This window comes from Lethenteron reissneri, chromosome 15 (genome assembly GCF_015708825.2).
Source record: "Lethenteron reissneri isolate LAM-NWPU_2019-01 chromosome 15, ASM1570882v1, whole genome shotgun sequence".
NCBI lineage: Eukaryota > Metazoa > Chordata > Hyperoartia > Petromyzontiformes > Petromyzontidae > Lethenteron > Lethenteron reissneri.
Genome location: NC_083793.1, coordinates 8912644 through 8925430, shown reverse-complemented (window position 1 = coordinate 8925430; position 12787 = coordinate 8912644). Strand labels below are relative to the sequence as shown.

At 49.3% G+C, this 12787-nt stretch overlaps 1 protein-coding gene across 1 annotated transcript in view; it reads left to right on the top strand.

The window, feature by feature from the left end:
• The first annotated feature begins 2047 nt into the window (after positions 1 to 2047).
• The window catches only part of LOC133342525 (neuronal cell adhesion molecule-like), a 118760-nt gene continuing 108020 nt past the window's right edge, over positions 2048 to 12787 (top strand). The window contains 1 exon segment of the mRNA XM_061551681.1: positions 2048 to 2174. The gene's annotated coding sequence lies outside the window, so the exon portion shown is untranslated.

Here is a 12787-nt window from a genome sequence, read left to right as displayed (position 1 = left end):
CGGCACACGAGGGGGTGGGTGGCCAGCACCACGCCCAGACGTCTTTGTCACCCTAGTGGCGATGTTTTTCGCACCATAGCAAGTACTCATTTGAGGCTGAGTCGACCTAGGGGAGGCCAAGAAACCGGTTCAGATGATAGTCACCGGTGTTGGCCGTGAGCGGGAATCGAACCCGGGTTGCCCGGTTTGTAGTGCAGCGTAGCGCTAACCGCTACACCACCGCTCCCCACTTCGAGCTTACACGCACACGCGCGTATGTGAGTGGTGCGTGTGAATGGTGTGTGTGTAAGTGGTGTGTGTGAGTGGTGTGTATGAGTGGGGTGTGTGTGGTGTGTGTGTGAGTGGGTATGTGTGAGTGGTGTGTGTGTGGTGTGTGAGTGCTGCGTGTGAGTGGTGCATGTGTGTGGTGTGTGTGCGGTGTGTGTGCGGTGTGTGTGTGAGTGGTGTGTGTGTGTGGTGTGTGTGAGTGGTGTGTATGTGCATGTGGTGTGTGTGCGTGTGTGTGTGAGTGGTGTGTGTGTGAGTGGTGTGTGTGTGTGTGGTGTGTGAGTAGTGTGTACGTGCATATGGTGTGTGAGTAGTGTGTAGTGAGTGGTGTATGTGTGAGTGGTGTGTGTGTGAGTGGTGTGTGTGTGTGTGGTGTGTGAGTGGTGTGTGTGTGGTGTGTGAGTGGTGTGTGTGTGTGAGTGGTGTGTGTGTGAGTGGTGTGTGTGTGAGTGGTGTGTGAGTGGTGGGTGTGTGAGTGGCGTGTATGTGCATGTAGTGTATGTGCGTGTGTGTGAGTGGTGTGTGTGTGAGTGATGTGTATGTGCATGTGGTGTGTGTGCGTGTGAGTGGTGTGTGTGTGGTGTGTGAGTGGTGTGTGTGTGAGTGGTGTGTGAGTGGTGTGTGTGTGAGTGGTGTGCGTGTGTGTGTATGTGCATGTGGTGTGTGCGTGAGTGGTGTGTGTGTGAGTGGTGTGTGTGTGAGTGGTGTGTGTGTGAGTGGTGTGTGGTGTGTGTGAGTGGTGTGTGTGTGAGTGGTGTGTGTGTGAGTGGTGTGTGTGTGTGTAGTGTGTGAGTGGTGTGTGTGGTGTGTGAGTGGTGTGTGTGAGTGGTGTGTGTGTGAGTGGTGTGTGTGTGAGTGGTGTGTGTGAGTGGTGGGTGTGTGAGTGGCGTGTATGTGCATGTAGTGTATATGCGTGTGTATGAGTGGTGTGTGTGTGATGTGTATGTGGTGTGTTTGCGTGTGAGTGGTGTGTGTGTGGTGTGTGAGTGGTGTGCGTGTGTGTGTGGTGTGTGTGTGGTGTGTGTGTGAGTGGTGTGCGTATGTGCATGTGGCGTGTGTGTGAGTGGTGTTTTTTGTGAGTGGTGTGTATGTGCATGTGGTATGTGTGGTGTGTGAGTGGTGAGTGTTGTGGTGTGTGTGAGTGGTGTGTGTGTGTGAGTGGTGTGTGTGTGGTGTGTGTGAGTGGTGTGTGTGAGTGGTGTGTGTGAGTGGTGCGTGTGGTGTGTGTGAGTGGTGTGTGTGCATGTGGTGTGTGTTTATGTGTGAGTGGTGTGTGTGGTGTTGAGTGGTGTGTGTGAGTGGTGTGTGTGCATGTGGTGTGTGTGTGTGAGTGGTGCGTGTGTGTGGTGTGTGTGTGTGGGTGGTGTGTGTGTGGTGTGTGTGCATGTGGTGTGTGGGAGTGGTGCGTGTGTGAGTGGTGCGTGTGTGTGGTGTGTGTGTGAGTGGTGTGTGTGTGTGGTGTGTGGTGTGTGTGCATGTGGTGTGTGTGTGTGTATGTGTGTGAGTGGTGTGTGTGTGGTGTGTGTGCATGTAGTGTGTGGGAGTGGTGTGCATGTGGTGTGTGTGTGCATGTGTGTGGTGTGTGCATGTGGTGTGTGTGTGCATGTGATGTGTGAGTGGTGTGTGTGTGAGTGGTGTGTGTGGTGTGTATGTGTGTGGTGTGTGTGCATGTGTTGTGTGTGTGGAGTGCGTGTGTGAGTGGTGCGCGTGTGTGTTCGTGCACGCGATGCGCCCCCACCACCAGCCCCCCCCCCCCCACCGCGGTGAGCGCTGACGTCACCGCCGAGAGCGCGAGACGCGTGCACGGGACTCGAGGATGCAGACTCGGCACTGAGGCTCGCGCGCGTCAAATCCGCTCCACGTCCTCGCTGCGAATCATTCCCTGGCCCTCCCCCCCCAGCATCAAGGTAACCCGGATTCTTCTACATCCATGTGCTCGTGCACACACTCGTCTCTAACCTCTATCATCTCTCTCTCTCCGAGCTCGCTCTCACGCGCGCAGACGCACGGTGAACGCGAGCGTTGCGCCGGTGGCCGTGATTGTTCGTGCGCGCCGACGTTGTGTGCGTTGAGCGTGAAGCGAACGGATTGGGTCTTGCGCGGTGCCGTGGCGATGTGGCGGAGAAGCCGTCGTTCGCTCGCTCGAACGAACGAACGAACGCGCGAATGAATGCGTGCGGCGAAACGCCAATGGCTGGCGAATGAGATCACGAATGAGATCGCGAATGAGCGAAGAGTTTTGCGTCGACGGAACGTGCGGATGAAAATGAGCAATGCGTGTTTTGAACGAAACCGGGTGGTGGGTGAACGAGCGAGCGGGCGATTGTCTGTGTCTGTGTGTGTGAACGAAAGGATGGTGGTGGTGGTGGTGAATGAATAATCAGATAACGTTCACGGAGTGATTTTCACTAATCTGTGCATGGTAATATAGGATACAAATGCAAGACTGCGTGTGGATACCGAATGGCGTGTGCAGATATTTGAATTGTTGTTTTTGTGTGCTTCATTGTGCAGCTTTGTGAAGGTACGGTATGCTATTATTGAGATCAAAAGATGCGCATGATCGAATGACAACGCTCATTCAAAGTGCAGTTCATCGTGTGCATTGATGCACTGTACAGATAGCTGAGCGTCAATCCACTGCTGGCTGATCACGTTCCGAATGATGCTGTCCGTACAGTGCATCGTGCGGGTTGGTTTGGGCATACTTCACCGCGCTGGTCAATGCGGGGTCGGTGCAGCGGTGCGTTAAGGCAGAGCTCACTGATGTCGGAGTGTATGCACCGCGATTCCGTTGCTGTACGTGTGTATATGTGCGATACTAAATAATGGGGAGCGGTGGTGTAGCGGTTAGCGCGCTGCGCTATGAACCTGCGAGCCGGGTTCGATTCCCGCTCACGGCCAACACCAGTGACGATTATCTGAACCGGTCCTGGGCCTCCCCTAGGTCGACTCAGCCTGAAATGAGTACCTGGTGCGGTGAGTAATAATCGCCACTGGGAGACAAAGGCGGTCGGGCGTGGAGTTGGACACCCACCCCGTCGTGTACCGTTCCGGCCTTCATAGGTGCTCGCTAACAGCACTTGCCCCTACAGCCTGTTAAGGCTATATGGGGGATCTTAATCTTTTTATACTAAATGTACGTGGTGTGTAACGCAGTTGTAATTTTTCAAGTCAATATGCTCAAATAAACGAATGGATAACGCGCAAAGAATGGACTAATAGGTGGATGCGCATGATCAATTAACACGTTGATAGGTGAGTGTATTTAGATGTTAACGAATTAAATTGCAGGCGCATGGTTAGGATGATGGAAATAACCAGGGATAAATGAACGCACCATCAATGGCAGCTGTGTTCTCCCAGCAGTTGCTGCAGGTTGCCTCGTTCTGCTCGCTGTGGGATGATACAGCACAGGTTCCCTGCGGAATTGTTGTGATTGTTACGCACGCAGTGGCGATGGTGACAATAATCGGACAATGCTGTGTTTTCAGCTTTGCTTGAGCTTGCTTCAAATCACAGACAAGGGACAGTGATTTTTTTAAATGGTCATGTTTTTCGATGTAACTCCATAGAAAAACTGCAATATCTGAACTGTTAAGGTTCAGCCCTGCAATTTCCTACTCATGCCACTGCCGGCAGAAGAATCTCTACTCGGGGAGGTATAGAGAGCACCTGTAAGTGGGTCATTTGGCCTACTCTTCCATGCTGGCCAGACGTCACTTAAATTGGACGACTCGTAAACACGGCTGGTAGCTGTTTCGCATTCTCTGATCATTCACATTCACTGCACCGCAATACATTTGAGCTCTTTGTCAATCCACTGCCGGATGAAGGTCACCATGTCAGCAGTGGAGATTGTTTGACCATACTTCACCACGCCTGGTCAGTGAGAGTTGGTGAAGGCGAGTGAGGCCCCCCACCTGAATACTCGAGTCGCCGGGTTCAAAGGGCCGCGTGCTAATCACTGGGCTAACCGATCCTCCATTGTGCGTTGATTGTAAGACTGGATGCATCGAGTTACATGACACGTTTACGTATTAAAGTAATTAACGATGATAATTCGCGTTTTCGCTCGAAATTATATGCCGAGATAACTAATGGAGGTGTTTTATGTGATCGGCTGCACGCGATTTGAATTCATGCTGTGCTCTACTGTAATAGCTCGTCAATGTTGATGCGCGATGAAAGACATACTGCACAAAACACGAAATATGCCTTTAATCTAGCTTACTATTATCATATTCACAAACACATTCCTGCGGAGGGAGTTGGTAGGAACGTTGGGTTGCTCGGTCAATGGCCAGGGTCAACGGCGGCGTGGTGTATTCCGCAAATATGCCCGACTGTGAGGGCGGGCACAAGCCGGCGTGAGTAGGTTAAACGTTGAGTGTTATAAGGGCACCACGGGGTGACCAGCCCCACCCCACCCAGCCCCACCCCTCCCACCCCCCACCCAGCCCCTCCCCTCCCCACCCAGCCCCACCCTCCCTACCCAGCCCCTCCCCACCCTCCCCTCCCCACCCAGCCCCTCCCTCCCCACCCAGCCCCTCCCGGCACGACGGACGGACACCAGTCAGGAGTGTGGCAATGTTCAATAGCCGCACGCACGTCGGGTTTGAGCGGTGGCGCAGTGATTAGCGCATTGCACTATAAACTCGGCATATCTGAGTTGAATTTCCACATGCGGCTAACATCAGTGGCGTGTGACATCTGAACTCATCCTGATCCCCCTCCCTCCCTCCCTCACCCCGGCTTCACCAAGCCGCAATGTCCAGCAAGGAGAAGTATGATCTAACAACCTCTATGACCTCTGCAGTGTGCAGAGGCTTTCATCCTACAGTGGATTGACACAGAGCCCTAAAATGTCTCTTTTACAAAATGTATTTGGAGTTTGGAATTTATATACAATATTTATAGTATATATACGGTATCGTTGATCTCGCCAAGGAGCATAAACCATCGTCACGCAAACTCCGGTTATTCTTGCACCAGCGGCTTTGGGCTCGCCATCGAACAAAGACGGTCACCGCATCGCGCGATCTCAGATGCGCTTCTGCGGCCGTCTGGAACGCTCTTCCGTCCGATATTAGGAAACCATTGTAGCTATGCGCTTTTAAATCATCGAGATTGAAAATTCATTTTTTTATAACTGATGTTTGTGTTTAGTTTAGTGTCCTTGCCCCGTACCTCGGATTAGCATGGTTGGTCACGTACAGTGCAAAGAAGTTCAACATACATACATACATAAATCTTGAGGCTATATATGCATTGTGTATGTATGTGTACTTTATATTCAACGTATATAAAATGCATGTGTTATGAAGTGTTGAAAGCAGGAGATGAATAGAAGCATAGGCTCACATATTTTCCATTACGGGGACAATGCAATACATTGTTTTCAATACACGTTCATCACCCTTCAAGACGGTGCGCATTAGTCACCTCTGAAATGTCCTGACTGTGTAATGGGTACACAAAGATGAGAGATTGAAAGTCAGCCAAACATTAGGTCAGTGTAAATAAAAATAAAAATACTCCATTATAATATGGGATCGAGTGTGTTTGGGGGGGGGGGGCTCCTATTGAACCCACTCCCATCGGTACAACTCAACGAGCATCTTCTTGGTTCTTTCGGTAAAGTCACGTAGAAGGGAAGTAATAAAATAGTAAAAATAAAACACAATAAAATAATATAATAATATATTATTTTATTATGTTTTATTTTTACTTCCCTTCTACGTGACTTTACCGAAAGAACCAAGTAGATGAATCCCTGCAGTCACGAAAGCTTTAAATCGAAATTCAACGAGCATGTTAGCCATTATCTGCTGTACTACAACTTTGCATTATATTTGCTGGCAACCTTGCCGCTCTCACTTATTCCAGAATCTGTATTCATCCTGGAGAAATCCGATGACCTATGGAGCTATAGGACTGGAAAGAAAATCATTAAAAATAATTATGTCTGGCCACGGTGGAAGAGTAGTTAAAACATTTCGAGATGGCCTGTCCAGAGCGCCTCCTCGTAAAGGCCCTTCCCCCACCAGTGGCGTGAGCAAGCGATTGCAGGGCTGCACCTTTATCTTTTTCTGTACTCGAGCATGTACCCCCGGCAAGCAATGAGCACGATACGTGGTGATTTAATAATTACAGGTAATCCTCCATATTTGACCACGATGCGGGCACATTTCGGCCTTTGGCCGGCGAATAAAACAGGGGGCCTGTTTTGACATTCACGTAATTGACCAATTGGCACCACATTTGTTCGTGTCCCCGCTGTGCATTATCCAGGGGAATAAGGTTGTGCTTGAACTCGTGAACCCAGAGCCCATGGGCAAAATCACTCTTTTCTGGGCCACGCGGCTGGATGCCTGTTCACAGCGCAACCTGGTCGTGTGTGAACCTCGAAATGTAAAGCTACCGCAGGATTCTCTCCGACGTGCTTTGCGAGTTGTGCCGCCGCGTGTTGTTTGGCACGATGTTCGACGTTCCGCTCCGCGTGCCGGGAGCCTCTGCAGGAAGTTGATTTGAGCGTAAGGCCTCAACAACGCGTGCACGGTACAACCCAAAACCCAACTGGGGAGCCACACACAGCACAACGGCAAAACACCTAAACTGTGCTCCCATATTACCTGTGGATGCAATAATAATGATAAAGCCATTTTATTTATTCAGGACAGCCTCAAAATCCTCGGTGAGATTCAATATTTACTCACAAGAGTGTCCTGCCTCGGAATGTTTGATCAATTATATTTCGGAGTGTTTTGTGAGTGGGAGTAAATTACTGTACCTGTAAGGAGAAACCCTATATATACGTGGGAGAACAATGAGACATTGTTCACAAACACAGGTTCACGGATCCACTTGCTGTCCTGCCATCTAGCCACCTCGTAGCCTGGCGGGGTATTTACGATTCTCATAAATCTACGGACGGCAACAGCCCTTGCCTCCAAAATGATGGATCACCAGTGTGTGTGTCAGCATGCCCAACCGCCAGGTATGCAGAAACATTGTTTCACTTCATGTAAAGTAAAATGTCCGCGGCTTCATCTGACGGGCCTGCTCAAGACAGGAGTTAAGATATGTCTCTGTTGACCAGTCTGTGTTGAACGTTGTCACTCTTTAGTCGATAACGTGGGAGGAGCAGTGGTGCTTTGGTTCGTGCACTGTGCTGTGAAACGGATGAGCAAAGTTGGATACCCGGCTACAGGTTAACATTCATGGGGAGTGATATCTGAACTAGTCCTGGATCTCCCTACCCCTTCACTAACCTGGACTGACTAGCACGGTGAGGTATGGTCAAACAATCCGCCTTGGACTAGCACAGCATACGGAGGGCTTCATCTATCAGTGAATTATAAAACGGATGTAAATATTTTGTATTGATTTATTTTAAAATCAAAACCTGCATTGGCAGCATTCTGTGACGGTAACAAAAATACATTGGAAACAGGATATTGAAGGCACACAAAGATTACCCACTCACCTCTCTATTTTTTCAAAATGGAAAATCCTCAATGTTTTCCCGAGAGGTGGGATTCACAGCAAGTTTAATAGCAGCCTCTAGGATCACTGAGCCCTTCATTCCTCAACCTCCCCTCGCATATCGAATTCATCCAAATTCACAGACAGCACCTTCACTCGACGCTATGCCCGTTTTCAAAGCAGCGAACGTCACAAATCCTGCTTGCGAGTGACCAGGGTATGGGCGGGTAAATGAACATTGATGGACAATGACAGTCACAGCACCGCATACACGAGAAGGTTTTCTGGACCAGCGCGGGGAAATGCTTCCCTGCACTTAAGGAGTGAGCGAATGCACGCGAGATTAATAGCACATCACCGTGAGGGAAAATATCATGAACATCCGTAGCGAAATGACACTTGCACCAACCGCCATTGTACAAATGCTGCACCGGGCGCGGGCAATCGACGGTTTGACGGTCAGACACGCCACGTTGTACTCTACCCGATTTTAATATTAACGGGGGATTATTTTACCGTAGCCGGCGAGGTAACCCACGACGCCGCTCACACCGTGGCGCATCAGATTTCGGGCATTTGTAGCCGCCGCCTTCTGGCTTAGAGGGGATGGCAATTCACGCCTACGCTCGTGGCCTCTGTGGCAACGGCGCGCACTCGATGCCGTGTGACCCGTCTGAAGAGGACACACCCCGGTGAATCGGTTTCGGCTCCTCCTGAGCCGAAGAGCTTGCACGGTGGTGGGACCAGTCCTCTCTATTGTGTGGACGCCGCCGCCGAACATTACTCGCGTTACGGAGAAAATGTCATCGAATATTGTTCGGCCTTGGAAAATGTCCACGAATAATGGACAAGTGGCGAGGAGTGTAGTCGTTCTGACAAGGGGAGGCACCGCGGTCACGTGCTGTAGGTAGTCCGCTCAGGGTTGAGGCTGTGCCATTGCCCTTCGGGAGGGTTGACCCCTGCCATCTCCCCAAATGCGAGACACTCGGCTGTCTAATTTGCGGTAGTGGGGGACTGCGTTTGCGCTATTTCCCGAAAAGAAAAATAATAATAATTTACAAGTGACATCGCGTTTTTTGTTTTGAGTGTGCCTGTGTATTGCCTTCACTGCGTGGGGTTTTCACGTGGTTGTGCTGCTGCACATCCCTCCGACGTGTTGGCGGGGTTGGACCACCGCGCCTTGTTCGGCACGATTGTCCGACAATTCGCTCCGTGCGCCGGAAGCTTCTTCAGTTCCTAAAGAGGCTCTGGGGCACGTGGTTCTTACCGAGTAACCTTACGAAGCTCCCCCAGCACGATGTGTCGGGACGTCGTGCCGAGCGACACGCGGGCACGACCCGATGTCGAGACGTCGCGGCGAGGCTTCCCCACTTCCCGTGTCGTAAATGAAGCGCGTGGAAGCAATAAAACAACTAAATCAGTTCGAGCGTTTTTTCTTTTCAGAACCACGCGCTGCACGTTAACACGCAACATCATTGCCTAAGTAGGCGGCATGGGTGGCTCTGCAATGATAGCCCCGGGAAGGGGAGGTGGGGGGCATCGTCAAGCTCGCCACTGAAATCTCCCTTGCAGTCAAAAGGTCGCCGCTAACACGCCGGGCTTTAGCCTGCCCCCGCCACAGCGGGGTGACGCGCTCGCGTTGAATTATTACCGTGCGCCGAGACAGAGACCCGAATGTTCCCGCTGTGCATTCCGTACGCTTGTATCGCCGGTCCCCGTTTTTTTTTTCCTTGGCCCGCGAAAGAATGGGACCATTGAAAAAGTTCCTTGACGCAGCGGGGCGGGAGGATGCGCGCGCGTTTTGTTGCGCCGCTGAATTGAGAGGGGCTTCTCCTGCTCGTCGCCCTGAATGGGGCTGTTTAACGTGCCAGCGGAGAGCTAAATGTCATCAAAATGCCTGTTTTGCTGCCATGCATTCCGAAGAACCTCTAGCAAACGCTGTAAAGTGATGGAAAATCAAGGACCTAGCCGTTGCGATGCAAACAAACGCAACGCAAAGGGTAGACTCGGTTACGTGGCTGTGAATGGACAACAATGTGAAAACGTGGATTAGGAAAGATTCAGAGACGTAAGTTCAGAAAAGGAAGTTGGCTCTGGCAGGACACTTCAGATGTGCTTCTGCGGTCGTCTGGAATGCTCCTCCTTCCGATATTAGAAAGCCACTGGAGCTATGCAATGAGCTAGACCCGTGTGCAGGTCCGATATAGATTGTTAAATCACAGAACCGTGAGGAACGGCGATTACTTGGGCAGGCCTCATACAGCAGCGAATTGGCTGTGGGTAATGATGTTGGAAGTGAAATGTGTCAAGTTGGCTGGATCTTAGTGCCTCGAGCAGTTTTGGTAACCTGATAGGGTAGAACAGGACTCAGCTGTTTTTCTGTGTTTCTTCATGTGTGCCCGTTGGCTGTCTTTATGGGTATTGGATATGTTTGCCTTGACATACTGGTAGCACTTATTGTTGTTATTTCTGGTCATGTGTGTTTTGGAATTTTCTCCATGTAAAAACACAAAATGCTGTCTATCCAAAGGGGTGGTACATGTACAATAGTGATAATAATACAAATAATAGCAAACATGGGAAAGCAAGTTGGTAGAGCCGGGAATCACATTAACGTTCAGTTATTTTTCGATTTTGTTAGATTACATTAACTCCCCCTCCCATCCCTCTCTTCCCTCTTCCTTCCTCCCGTCCTTATAAATACGCTGTGGGTCTCAAACCCGAAAACTTGATACCTTGGTATCGCTGCACGTTTGGTTTTCAGGCCTACCTCATGAAGGACTATACGGTTGGGATCTTGTAAAAAAAAAAGAGAAAAAAAAGAGAAAAAAATTGAAATGATGAGGCCTACCTGTGCCGTGTTAGTCGTTGGGGTTATTTGACCATTCTGCACCGCGCTGGTCACTGTTCATACATCATTCACCGGTTTATTCCTACGCTTGGATATCCTCCGCGGCCTGGGAATTACATCCAGGTCTTCAGGTTGGTAGGGCAGTAGCCTAACCCACTGCACCATCGCTCCACTCCCATATGATCCATATAAGAGGAATAACATCACGTATCATTTTACTAATTTGTTGGTAATTTTAGTAGTGTAAGGTGTGACCTTTTTAGATATATATTCCCATCAAATATTGATATTTGACTCTTCAAAAGTATTCTTGATGAGGCACATTAATGTCATTATGCACTGAGCTGAAACATCAAGCTTGTTAATAATTCATACTTCATGGTCAGTGGTGGCTTCATATCGTCCTTTGTAAAATGTATCTCCAGTTAATTCCATATCTCGTGTTTTCACAATTTAAGGAACAGAAATGGCAAGTTTCACGTGGAGAAAGTAGCAATAAAACCATCGCAGTACTTGCATTGACATTTTCGGCAATTCTGTGTGACTGCATTCTGACGAATTGAATGGCGCTTGTACGTCAATGATTCCGTCCTTCTCATGTTGACCGTGAATGCCACTTTGAAGTGGCATGGACTTGGGGCTGTCTGTGGTCTCTCTCAAAAAGCGGTGCCAGGATAAATCGTGGCTTTGTGGGCCTTGAGTGCTTGCTGGGATCAATGCCTGGAATTCTGGCACACGTCCAAGTAGTGGCCTTCCTTGTCAACACATCAGTAGCAGTCACGCATGCTTCGACTTGCATTGACAAATGATATCGGCACAAACATCAAAACTGCAGGTGAAAGCCGGCACGCAGAATATGGTCCCACATAGTTAACTGCCCTCAAATGGCTTTTTGGAAATCAGTAGCCAAGCAAAATAATCTCTTGAATGGATAATTGTGGTCAGTTATGATGATGATGATTATTATTATTATTGATCATGATCAGTGGTTAATGTTAGCCGCAACAGTTCTGGAATGCTGTTTCGGAAGTTATTTTGGCATGCCACATCCATCTCACCTCATTTTGTCCTCATATTTGCGGTGGCTGAATGCGGTGGCGTGAAAATGAACCTGCAAATACGTTCACGAGGTTGTAGGAATAAATGGTCCAACAATATCGGTGTAGTATGGAGAGGTGTACCTTGTACAGATGGGTACTCTAGTGGTAGTGCCTTACACCAAGCATCCCAACACCAAGAAGCCCAGCCCCAGATGAGCAGCGTTAAGTAAAATATCACGCTATGGCTTTCGATTTTAAGGTTTCGTGACTGCAGGGATTCATCTTCTTGGTTCTTTCGGTAAAGTCACGTAGAATGTAAATAATCCACCTGAGGACGGCTGCTTGTGTTGTGGCCGAAACGTCGTGAGAATTTTTTTATTATGTTTTATTTTTATTATTTTATTTTCATTCTACGTGACTTTACCGAAAGAACCAAGAAGATCACGCTATGGCTTTCATAGAATTCGTCGGTCTCTGAATGTTGCAGGTGGAGAGCGCAGCTGGTCAATTCTGTATGAGGATTTGATGACTCTGTCTCCAAGTATCTCGGTCATTTGATTTCCCGCAGGGAGTTGCTGAGTGTATAAGGAATATGCATGTAATTGATTTAAAACTGTTTTCAGCCACTGTGCAATCAATACGCGACTGCAGGTCTGGTGGCCTTATATGGGATTGTGAAGCTGCTGCATGTACGGGAACCCTCCATTGCTTTAATGTATGAACATTGTTTGAAAACAACCAATGTTATACCGTATGGAGGGATGCTGCCGTTGGGTTAATGGTTGGCACACTAGACTTCCAATCCAGAGGTCGCAGGTTCAAATCGATCCTCCGCCGTGGAAGTCGAAGCGATGTACAGGATTCTTAAATTCCCATCCCCGCCTCTGTCCACCTCCTTTCCAACCCAGCGATGTAAAATGTGTTCATCGCAGTTAGTCAATCGGCAGGCGTGCGCTGGGGTAAAGTGTGGGGACTCCATCATCGTCGAAAAACCAATATATCGTTTGGAAGGGGGGCTCTTCTAGAGCTCTGTCTCGTGGAGGCCCTTGTACCAATCATGGCATGATCGATTTATTGCGGGGCTCCACCTTTACCTGCATTGAGCATCATCTCTCGCGTGAAGCGTAACACACATGCAACC